At 40.8% G+C, this 11,635-nt stretch overlaps 1 long non-coding RNA gene across 1 annotated transcript in view; it reads right to left on the bottom strand.

The window, feature by feature from the left end:
* Positions 1-2,774: 2,774 nt before the first annotated feature.
* The window catches only part of LOC138950980 (uncharacterized), an 11,176-nt gene continuing 2,315 nt past the window's right edge, over positions 2,775-11,635 (bottom strand). The window contains exons 2-3 of the long non-coding RNA XR_011450901.1: positions 4,597-4,651; positions 2,775-3,648 (exon numbers count right to left, since the gene is read on the bottom strand). This is a non-coding gene — a long non-coding RNA (uncharacterized lncRNA). The remainder of the gene's footprint in view (positions 3,649-4,596; positions 4,652-11,635) is intronic.

Raw genomic sequence — 11,635 nt, 5'->3', positions numbered from 1 at the left:
GAGCAGCTCTCGCGAGACACGCTCTTTGTTATGCTTTGAACATCGCGAGAACTTCGAACCTTGGCTTGTGCAGCTTGCACGAGATCGCTGTACCGCATGCTTTGCTATGCTCTGAACTGAGTTTGCGAGAGATTACGAGAGCTTGGAATACCGATAGGGTCTATTGTTGATGGGTAGTTAAATTTGTGACAAAAGAAATTAAACGTTCAAATGACTTACCACCCCCCTCTGCTATGTCAGTTGCGAGTATGTCAGTATGTGTTTGTGTGTGTGTGTGTGTGTGTGTGTGTGTGTGTGTGTGTGTGTGTGTGTGTGCCCGGCAGTGTGCCCGTCAGTGTGTACGGTACGTGTGTGTGTGTCAGTGTCATTGCCGGTGTGTGTGTTTACGTGTGTGTGTCACAGTGTGTGTGTGCGTGCGTGTGTGTGTGTGTGTGTGCCGGTGTGGATGTGTGTGTGTGTACTGATTGTGTGTGTGTGTGCGTTCGTCAAGTTGTGTGTGTCAGTGTGTGTGTCAGTGTCGATCAGTGTGTGTGTGTTCTAGGCCAGGGGGGATTCCCAAGGTTCCTGGGTTCCGGAAGCCCACCCACCCCCCTTAATTACTGACTCCACAAATGTACCTTTTGCCTTTTTCTTTCTGCGAATGTATGTATTCATTTGCTAATTTGTTCGTTTGTTTGTTCGTTCGTCAGTTTGTTCGTTCGTCAGTTCGTTCGTTCGTTTGTTCGTTCGTTTGTTCGTTCGTTCGTTCGTTCGTTCGTTCGACAGTTCGTCCGACAGTCCTTCAGTACGTCCGTCAGTCCGTCCGTCCGTCGGTCCGTCAGTCAATCCGTTCTTCAAGTTCAGTCCGTATCAATAAATTCCTCTTGTGCAGGGCCCAATACAGGGGGAGAGGGGGGGGGGGAATTCCTGTTGGTGGGACAACCCCCCCCCCCCCCCCCCCCACCCAGGCCTAACTGTGGACCTCCTCCAAACGTTTGACAAATGCCCTGAAAATGGGCCAGATTGCACACAATTATTGTTTATTGTTTGCTTGTTTATTTGTTTGTTTGTTTGTTTGTTTGTTTGCTCGTTCGTTCGTTCGTTCGTTCGTTCGTTCATTCGTGGGTTGGTTCGTTCGCTCTTTCGTTCCGACCTTCGTTATTTCCTTCGTTTATTCGTTCCTTCGTCCTTTTAGTCCGTCCGTATGTCCGTCCATACGGTCCGTCCGACAGTCTGTCTGTCAGTCCATCAGTCCGTCCGTCAGTCCGTCCGTCCTTCAGTCTGTATCCGAATAGATTCCTCTTGTGCAGAGGGTTGAAGGAATACCCTGCAGGACCGGATCAGGAGGGGTTACCCGTAACGCCACCCCCCCCCCCCCTCCCGCCGCCCCCCCCCCTCCCCCCGTCCCTCCGTCCGTCCATCGATCGGTCCGTCCCTCAATCTGCCCGTCGGTCCGTCCGTCAGTCCGTCCGTCAGTCTGCCCGTCCGTCCGTCCGTTCTGGTTCGTTTCATTGTTTATTTATTTCGCACACATCATTGTCAACTTGTGGATATCCTGAACAAGGCGGTGCGCGAGAATATCTTCTTGTTTGGATAAAATAACATTTTGCTCTGAAACAAACCACACACAAATTCCACTGCTTGAGCATCGTTTCAGTCTAACCGAACTGAGGGTATACCTCATCTTCAGAAGGAGAATAAGCGACAGCATGCTCTTCTACCATATAACATGTCACGTGAGGTCGTTCAGACCGGAGTGGAGGTATATCTCCGAGGGATCAGGGTATACTTTCAACCCGCTGCACAAGAGGAGTTTATTGATACCTTATGTTCGGTCGTACCGGTGTGTAATACCTCGAGGGAGAGGGACGGATGGACGCACGGACATGCAGAGAGGCAGACGAGAGAGAGAGAGAGAGACAGAGAGAGAGAGAGAGAGAAAGAGAGAGAGAGAGAGAGAGACAGAGAGAGACAGAGAGAGAGAGAGAGAGAGAGAGATCGATCTGCAAATGTGTTTAATTTGTCAGCTTGATGTTTGCTTCGTCTGTTTGGCTTCTCTTGTAACAGACTAACTAGTTTTGCAATGATGCATTTTTCATTGTTAACCTTTGCCGGATGCCGCTTTTGACTACACACGCCCGACGATGCGGGTTTGTCTGAACCCATACATTTGAAAGAGGGTTTTTACCGTTTATTTCTCTAACGACGATGCGGGTTTGTCTGAACCCATACATTTGAAAGAGGGTTTTTACCGTTTATTTCTCTAACGACGATGCGGATTTGTCTGAACCCATACACTGCTGTCTCGTTTAAATAGAGTTTATCTGACGCTGTCCGCTCTATCTAAACTCACACAAAAAAACTTCAACACGTGATGATAAAGATGTCGATGATGATGATGATGATGATGATGATGATGATGATGATGATGAGGCATGAAGAGCATACATATGTGGTTATTCATAAAATCAAATGCATACTATGCAAGTAATTATAAGTACAAGCTGGTAGCAATCGAACATGTAGCAATAGTACAACAAAAATATGTTCAGAATATGCAATGCACAGCATATCTTTGGCGTAATACTAAGTGCGGTAAATCAAAACGCGTTAAACAACTCAGACATTAAGTGTTTTTTGATACATTTTTTAATTTGTTTAATGACTTTAAGTGCTTAAGGGATGATGGAGAGATGAAAAGAGAGAGAGAGAGAGAGAGAGAGAGAGAGAGAGAGAGAGAGAGAGAGAGAGAGAGAGAGAGAGGGAAAGAAAGAAACAAACGGCGCTAGAGCGTTCAAAAAAGTTTTTATTCGCTGTATTCACCCTCTCTGCACATGTCAAAACAGTTGCAGAAACACAAATCTCAAAACCGTTCGGCTTTTTCTCTTTAATGTTTTAACATAGAGGGGGAATCGAGACGAGGGTCGTGGTGTATGTGTGTGTGTGTGTGTGTGTGTGTGTGTGTGTGTGTGTGTGTGTGTGTGTGTGTGTGTGTGTGTGTGTGTGTGTGTGTGTGTGTATGTGTGTGTGTGTGTCCAAAATTACGTTCATCTTATTCTGCGTCATTTTCTGATTCCAAAAACATATACATATGTTATATTTGGATTAAAAACAAGCTCTGAAAATTAAAAATATACAAATTATGATCAAAATTAAATTTCCGAAATCGTTTTAAAAACTATTTCATCTTATTCCTTGTTGGTTCCTGATTCCAAAAACATATATAGGCAACCAGAAAAACACTGCTGATCAACACATTTTCTAATTACCTTCAGATCTGTATAGCAGAGTGTTCTGATTTAAAGGGTTGGGTTCTGTATGTAGATTGCTTCTTCTGTCATTGTAAAAGACATGAGATAGCCCATTTGTGATGTCCAACTGAAAGAAATTTTCTCAGCTTCATATGCCCTGGTAGTCTTAATTTCTACTCTTTTAATTTCTACCCCAATCTCATCAGTCTCACGGCTCTCTTTTCTTCAGCGACAGGGCTGCGTGTATCTGGAGACTTCTTGTATCTGATTCCGCCGGTCAGATATCTCTTCTCTTCAGCGACAGGGCTGCGTGTATCTGGAGACTTCTTGTATCTGATTCCGCCGGTCAGATATCTCTTTTCTTCAGCGACAGGGCTGCGTGTATCTGGAGACTTCTTCTCTTCCCTCTTGCTTTCCCCTAAAAAAAAATCACAGATAAATTGACACCGATAAATTGACACAGATAAATTGACACACAGACACACAGACACACAGATACCTAAAGTGTGGATGGTTACCTAAGAGGCGGCACTGGGTGAAGTGCCTTTCTAGTGCACTTGCACTACAACAGCACTGGGTGCAGTACTCGCTCCGGCATCGAAGAATTTTGCACTAAAAAATGCACAAAATTTGACCTATTTCGTCGCCTATAGAGGACGGAAAGAATGTCATTTTGAACATTGTTATGACATTCTTTCCGTCAAAAAAGTCAATTTAACGGTGTTAAATGAAGCGAGCATCCACACAATTAGGTTGCCATCCAGAGTTTAGGTTGCCATCCACGTGTGGATGGTTGCCTTATGGTGATTTAGGCAACCAAACCTGTGGAAACATGGGTACACAGACACACAGACACACACACACACACACACACACACACACACACACACACACACACACATTTACAGAGCGACCAACCGATACGCAAACAGGCAGAAAGACACACAGACAAAGACACACACACCATACTCAAAGTATGTTTTGAGAGAAACTAAGGCCAAAAAAAAAATTGTCTGTTTAGGGTAACATGAGCAAAAAAAGTAGGGTCGGTAGGTAGGTAGGGTTTTTTTTGTGTGTGTGTGTGTGTGTGTGTGTGTGTGTGTGTGTGTGTGTAAATGGCTGAACATTCACTTCTTATATTTGATGAATACATGTTTCAAAACTAACGTATAAATAAAACAGAGAGAAAGGGAGAGAAAGAAACGCCAAATGTCTCTTTTTAGCATTTTTACCTCTTTTTTTTTTTTTTTTTTTTTTTTGAATTAAAAAAAAAGTTTTTGGGTCGGCGCCAAATCGATAGGGTCGGTCGGGTTACCCTAAACAGACAATTTTTTTTTTTTGCCTAATGGAAAAGTCTATTTCTTACCATTGCAAATCATACGTGTTGTAATGCAGCAAAGAACGAAGACCAATGTGAGTTTCTGAAAGCAACAAAATATTTGGTTGAATGTTTTGCTTATTTTTCTAACATTAAATACCACTTACAAATCAATTGAATGGCTATTTAGCACGCGTAAACCACAAAGCAGTTCTCGTTGTTTATTCAACCCCCGAGCCATCGGGGCCCCGTGTGGCCACTGTATTCATACATAATTTATTGAGTCGCTTCCGGTTTCAAAGCGACTCTACATCTGCAATAGTACGTTATTGTGTACCTCTGAACCTAAAATACAACACACGATTCGACTGCGAGAGACACAAACTGAACGGCGGCGATTGACTTTTGAAAAAACTAGCGATATGCAGAAAATGTGTCTGCTTGGGCAATGCTAAGATGCAGCTCATAAAATTTAATGTTAGCTCTGTCGCGGCAGTGCTGTTTTAAGCGTAATACTCATTCTACACGGGCCCAGCAACAAACAGTATCAAATGTTCTGAAATCTCAGTCGAGTAACATTCCAAAAAAAGGGAAAGTTGCATGGTTTTCGGTAGCCTGCTTTGCCGCCATCAATTGAAAAGAGCTGCATCTTACTCTTACCATAAAACTCACACACCACCCTCGCATGACCTGTATCCTGGCTCCCTATTTTAACATAGAGGGGGAATCGAGACGAGGGTCGTGGAGTATGTGTGTGTTTCTCTGTGTGTGTGTGTGTGTGTGTGTGTGTGTGTGTCTGTTTGTCTGTCTGTGTTTGTGTGTGTGTTTCTCTGTGTGTGTGTGTGTGTGTGTGTGTGTGTGTGTGTGTGTGTGTGTGTGTGTAGATCGATTCAGAGTAAACTACTTGACCGAACTTTATGAAATTTGACATGAGAGTTCCCGGGTATGATATGCCCAGATTTGTTTTTCATTTTTTGGATAAATATCTTTGATGACGTCATATCCGGCATTTTTGTAAAAGTTGAGGCGGCACTGTCACACCCTCATTTTTCAATAAAATTGATTGACATTTTGGCCAAGCAATCTTCGTTAAAGGCCGGACTTTGGTATTGCATTTCAGCTTGGATGCTAAAAAATTAATTAATGACTTTGGTCATTAAAAATCTGAAAATTGTAATTAAAATTATTTTTTTATAAAATGATCCAAAATTACGTTAATCGTAATCTTCATCATTTTCTGATTCCCAAAACATATAAATATGTTATATTCGGATTAAAAACAAGCTCTGAAAATTAAAAATATAAAAATTATGATTAAAATAAAATTTCCGAAATCGATTTAAAAACAATTTCATCTTATTTCTTGTCGGTTCTTGATTCCAAAAACATATAGATATGATATGTTTGGATTAAAAACACGCTCAGAAAGTTAAAACGAAGAGAGGTACAGAAAAGCGTGTTATGCAGCACAACGCAACCACTACCGCGCTAAACAGGCTCGTTAATTTCACTGCCTTTTGCACGAGCGGCGGACTACGGTCATTGTGAAAAAGTACAGTGTGTTCAGTTTCATTCTGTGAGTTCCACAGCTTGACTAAATGTAATAATTTCGCCTTACGCGACTTGTTTAAACGTTCAAAACGTCGAATTGTACTGATCCTGTCTTGATGATATAGGAATTCTTTTGTGTTTTAAGAATGTTTGTCTCCTATGCTGTCATTTTATTATTTAGATTTTAAAAGTAAGGTCTAGCACCAAAACGAGGCTTCTGATTTCTGCCAGTGTACGACCTGTTCTAACTGCACGAAATAAATTCGTTGATAATTTCTACCTCTCAACACCAGGATGTTCCCGAGCGGTAAGCGTTCAAATGGAAGTATGTTTGTACTGTCTGTAAAAGCTCGGGAAGCTCAGTGATAAAAAACCAGATGGTTTACGGGAGGCGGAGGGTGGCTTTAAAGGGACAATGCTTTGTCTTCCAATCTGTTCTTAGATAACTACAGCACAAAAGACATATGAAGACAACAAAATAATATTGAATAGAGTCATCAAAGACAAATATTGCACGCAGTGGCGTGGTGGTAAGACGTCGGCCTCCTAATCGGAAGGTCGTCTGTTCGAGTCCCGGTCGCTACGGTCTGGTGGGTTAAAAGTGGAGACCTGCTAGTGACTTAACCCCCTTCGTGTGTACAAGCAAGCACAAGACCAAATGCGCACGGAAAAGATCCTGTAATCCATGTCAGAGTTCGGTGGGTTATAGAAACACGAAAATACCAGCATGAGAGATGTTCAACGTGCGGGCTACCTCACCTGCCTTGACCTCTCACCAATTCACTGTAAAGCGCTTAGAGAACGTCAAGCGCTCTTTAAATCTCCCATGTTATTATTATTATAGGATAGTTATAGATGAACCACTGCAACACGATAGCCAAAAACTCATAAACAAACCAACTAAACTTTATATTAACAATCAAGCAACAGTAAAGCAGCAATGGAACGACATAAAAAAAAAGAAAGAAAGAAAGAAAGAAAGAAAGAAATACAGGCAGACAGACAGAAACAAAGAAACAAAGAAACAACAAAAACAGCAACAAACCAAGATGAGAACCAAACGCAGTTTAAAAACAAGAGGCGAAGCCTTCAAGGCTCACGTAAGAAATCGACAAACAGTAACACAAACTCAATCACTCCGTCACACATACACACACACACACACACACACACACACACACACACACACACACACACACACACACACACACACACACACACACACACACACACACACACACACACACACACACACACACACACACACACACACACACAGAGTAAGCATAGGTGAAACTGTGCAAGAAAGCGAGACCCTGGATCTGCCAATTAGTCTCGGCCCGCTCACAATAACAATGACCGAGACTTTCAGTAATTCCTTTGCGTGACGTCTAACCCTCTTACGTCATAATGTGACGTCTTCAAATAGTTTCTATCACACACGTCAAACACTTTTGACCGAGACGTAATCTTCTTATGCGAGCTTTATCCATAGACTCGGAAATGTTAAAGTTTCTATCACACACGCACGCACGCACGCACGCACGCACGCACGCACGCACGCACGCACGCACGCACGCACGCACAGACAGACAAAGTTTATCATCGCATAGGCTACACTTACGTGAGCCAACAAGTGATGGTGACTGATATAACGAAGAAGACAATACAGTGCCCCAATAATGGGATTAACATACATGCTAATGGGTGAAAAATCAGCTCAGCAAAATCCTGCAATAAAATGTACATAAGACAACCAGCATCGACCACTATTAGAATAAAGAAGGAAACGACAGAGGGAGAGACAGCAATGAAAAAAGGGGTCAATAACAAAGAGACCACAATATATACTGACGAAGACTGAGAAGACAAAGGCAGGCATAATAGCGACAGATATAGAGACAGAAACTCAGTTACAAATACAGAGAAAGAAAGAGAGAGAGATCCATAGCATCATCATTATAATCATCCTCATCTCATTAATCATCCAAAATTATATTTTGGGATGATTAACACACACACACACACACGTACCTAAAGTGTGGATGGTTACCTAAGAGGCGGCACTGGGTGCAGTGCCTTTCTAGTGCACTTGCACTAAAACAGCACTGGGTGCAGTACTCGGTCCGGCATCGAAGAATTTTGCACTATAAAAAGGCACAAAATTTGACCTATTTCGTCGCCTATAGAGGACGGAAAGAATGTCATTTTGAACATTGTTATGACATTCTTTCCGTCATAAAAAAATGTCAATTTAACGGTGTTAAATGAAGCGACCATCCACACAATTAGGTTGTCATCCAGAGTCTAGGTTGCCATCCACGTGTGGATGGTTGCCTTATGGTGATTTAGGCAACCAAACCTGTGGAAACATGGGTACACACACACACACACACACACACTCACACACACACACACACACACACACACACACACACACACGCACATAGAGACAGAGAGAGAGAGACAAAGAGACAGAGAGACAAAAAGAGAGAGAGAAAGAGAGCGAGAGAGAAAGAGAAACAGAGATAGAGAGACAGACAGACAGACAGACAAACAGACAGACAGACAGGCAGACAGACAGACAGACAGACAAACAGACAGACAGGCAGACAGACAGACAGACAGACAGACAGACAGACCGCAGAGAAAACCAGAAGAACAGAGAAACTTTTTTATTTTTTTTAACATAGGATAACGACAATAGCCAATGTCCAAGTGAAACCGTCTCAACCATATCATTTACACACGCGCATATAAACAGACAATACAAAAAAGATAAAGAGAAAAGAGAGAGAAAGAAAGAGGAGTGACAGAAGAGAATAGGGATCAGGGAAAGAAGAGAAAGAGGATAGCGAGCGGTGACCAGGCTTTGCAGTTTACCTACACAAATAATTTAAAAAAAAAATAATCTTTCAAACGCATGCCTGTACAGACTCCAGTTTCTGTTGAAAGAAGTTAACTTATTGTTAACCAATGCATTGTGCTTCTCTGCCAAAAATCTTTGTTTTAGAGTTAAAACAAGAACCTGAAAATGGGGGCAGGTCGCACGTATTTTAGATGTATAAATGTGATAAAGGTTTTGTCCGTCACACAGTTTGTTTGGTAGCCACAGATAATAAGTTGCTTATACAGTCTAACATTAGTACAATTAATGTACAAAATTGTCTCGCATCCACTGAAGAAAATCATTCCAAAAAGCCTGTGTTTTTGTACAGTCCCAAAAAAGATGTTCTAGCGTTTCCTCCTGCTGTCCGCAGAAAGTACAAATAGGAGATTCAACAATTTTTCTCAGATGCAAAAAACGCTGGGTGGGTATAATTCTATATATCAGTCTATATTGAAACCATCTGAGACGTACGTCCTCAGTTGTTCTTTTAATTTTTAGAAAAACCTTATTGACATCTACATTACAGTTCAGTGCAGCTGACCACTTTTCAATACATTTCAGAGGATCAGTACTCTTAATCAAATATCCATAGACATGTTTAGAACCACCACTAGCCAAGCACTGCCAAACACATGGGTCACTTACCAAAAAGTTATCACAAAAGTCAATTTCTAGCTTACATTGATACTTCTTAACAGCCCGTACTATTCCTTGATATAACAAAAAATTAACAGTCACATTTGGGTATTTTCTGCTAAATTCATCATAGGTCAAAAATCCATCTTCCTTCAGCAAGTGACCAACAGAAACAATACCACATTGTGCCCAGCTTCTAAGAAACAACACCTTCTTGTCTCTGCATATATTGATATTATAAAAAAGACATTCAGATACAAAGTCATGAAAAGAAGATGGAATACATTTGTTACACACTTTTTTATAATGTTTAAAAACATCAACCCAAAAAGGATTAACAATTCTTTGCATCAGTACATTTGCAAACTCGCCCCCACGTTGTTTCACAACTCGGACAGCAGGACATAATGCATAGAGAATTTGTGTAATTTTTCCATCATCATGTAAAACTTTCATTAGCCAGGTTATCTTCAATGACGATAGAAAAACTCTCACGTTAACCATTTTAAGTCCCCCCTCTTCGTATGCCTGATACATAGAGGTTCTTTTGATTTTGTCAATTTTCCCGTCCCAAACAAAATTAAACAGTAGTTTCTGTAGATTAGCTAGAAAATCCTCATCTGGGTCCGGCAAATTCATAAATAGGTAGGTAAGTTTGGACAATGCCAAAGTCTTAATGACTGTTATTTTTCCGAAAGGGGTTAAATTCCTTCTGGACCACGAGTTGAAAATTCTCTTAATCTCCACAAACTTGTTTTCATAGTTTAATGGAACAATTTCCTCGATGTTTGTCGAAAACCAGATACCCAAAACTCTGAAAACAGTGGGATTCCAAGCAAAGTTATACTCTGGCATAAACTTAACGTTAGAATTTTTAGAGGCTCCTATCCACACTGCTGACGACTTGTCATAGTTAATAACTAGACCTGACAAAGAAGCAAACGTCTGTAGTGTTTTTACACATGCACAAAAAGAATCTTTGGTGCCATCAAGAAAAAAGGTAGTGTCATCAGCATATTGTGACAATAAAATTTCGACATCAAAAAAATTCAATCCCTTGATTTTTGGATTCTGACGCATCATTATTGCCATAATTTCGGCACAAATTAGAAAAATATAAGGAGACAAAGGGTCCCCTTGACGGGTTCCTCTCTCCAGGTTAAACCACTCTGAATATTGTCCGTTTACTGCTACACATGATTTACTATTTCTGTAAAAAGTTAATATCCATTTTTTATATCATTTCCGAAGTTAAATTTATTCAGTGCTTTTTGTATAAACGACCATGCAATGCTATCGAAAGCTTTTTCAAAGTCTACCATTAACAGAAGGCCATCAGCTTGTCGTTCATTAGCATAAATAATAGAATCATAGAGTAAACGAATATTTTCGCCTATATTCCTACCTTGCATAAACCCTTTTTGATCTTCATGAATTATGGTTGGGAGAACACGTTTCAGCCTTTCAGCAATGCAGGTGGAAGCTATTTTGTAGACAGTATTTAAAAGAGTAATAGGACGCCAATTTTTTAGAAACCTTTTATCTTTCCCTTCTTTGGGTATACAGGTGATCACACCTTGACGTTGTGTTACCGACATTTCACCTTTTCTAAAACCTTCATTAATTGAACGAAGCAAGAAAGCACCTAAATCAATAAAGAAAAATTTAAAAAATTCTGCTGAATATCCATCCGATCCGGGGCTTTTATCGTTTTTAAGTTGTTTTACTGCTTTGACTAATTCTTCTTTACAAATAATACCTTCAAGTCCATCACGTTCTTCCTCAGTCAAAACAGGATGTTCTAAGTTATTAGGAATGTCTTCATTCGTTATATTATGTTCCCTTGAAGCATACAACTGTGCATAGAAGGATTTAGCTTCTTTAGTAATCTCATCACTGTCACATAAAAGTTCGCCATTGTCCTTTTCAATAAAACACATAGCCTTTTTGACAAAGTTTCTTTTTTCAAGACTACAGAAATATTTAGAATTTTGTTCACCATCTGCAATC

The sequence above is a fragment of the Littorina saxatilis genome, linkage group LG16, assembly GCF_037325665.1.
Source record: "Littorina saxatilis isolate snail1 linkage group LG16, US_GU_Lsax_2.0, whole genome shotgun sequence".
In the NCBI taxonomy this organism is placed as follows: Eukaryota; Metazoa; Mollusca; class Gastropoda; order Littorinimorpha; family Littorinidae; genus Littorina; species Littorina saxatilis.
The sequence above is the reverse complement of the archived record's forward strand: the minus strand, read 5'-3'. Positions and strand labels throughout refer to the sequence as shown.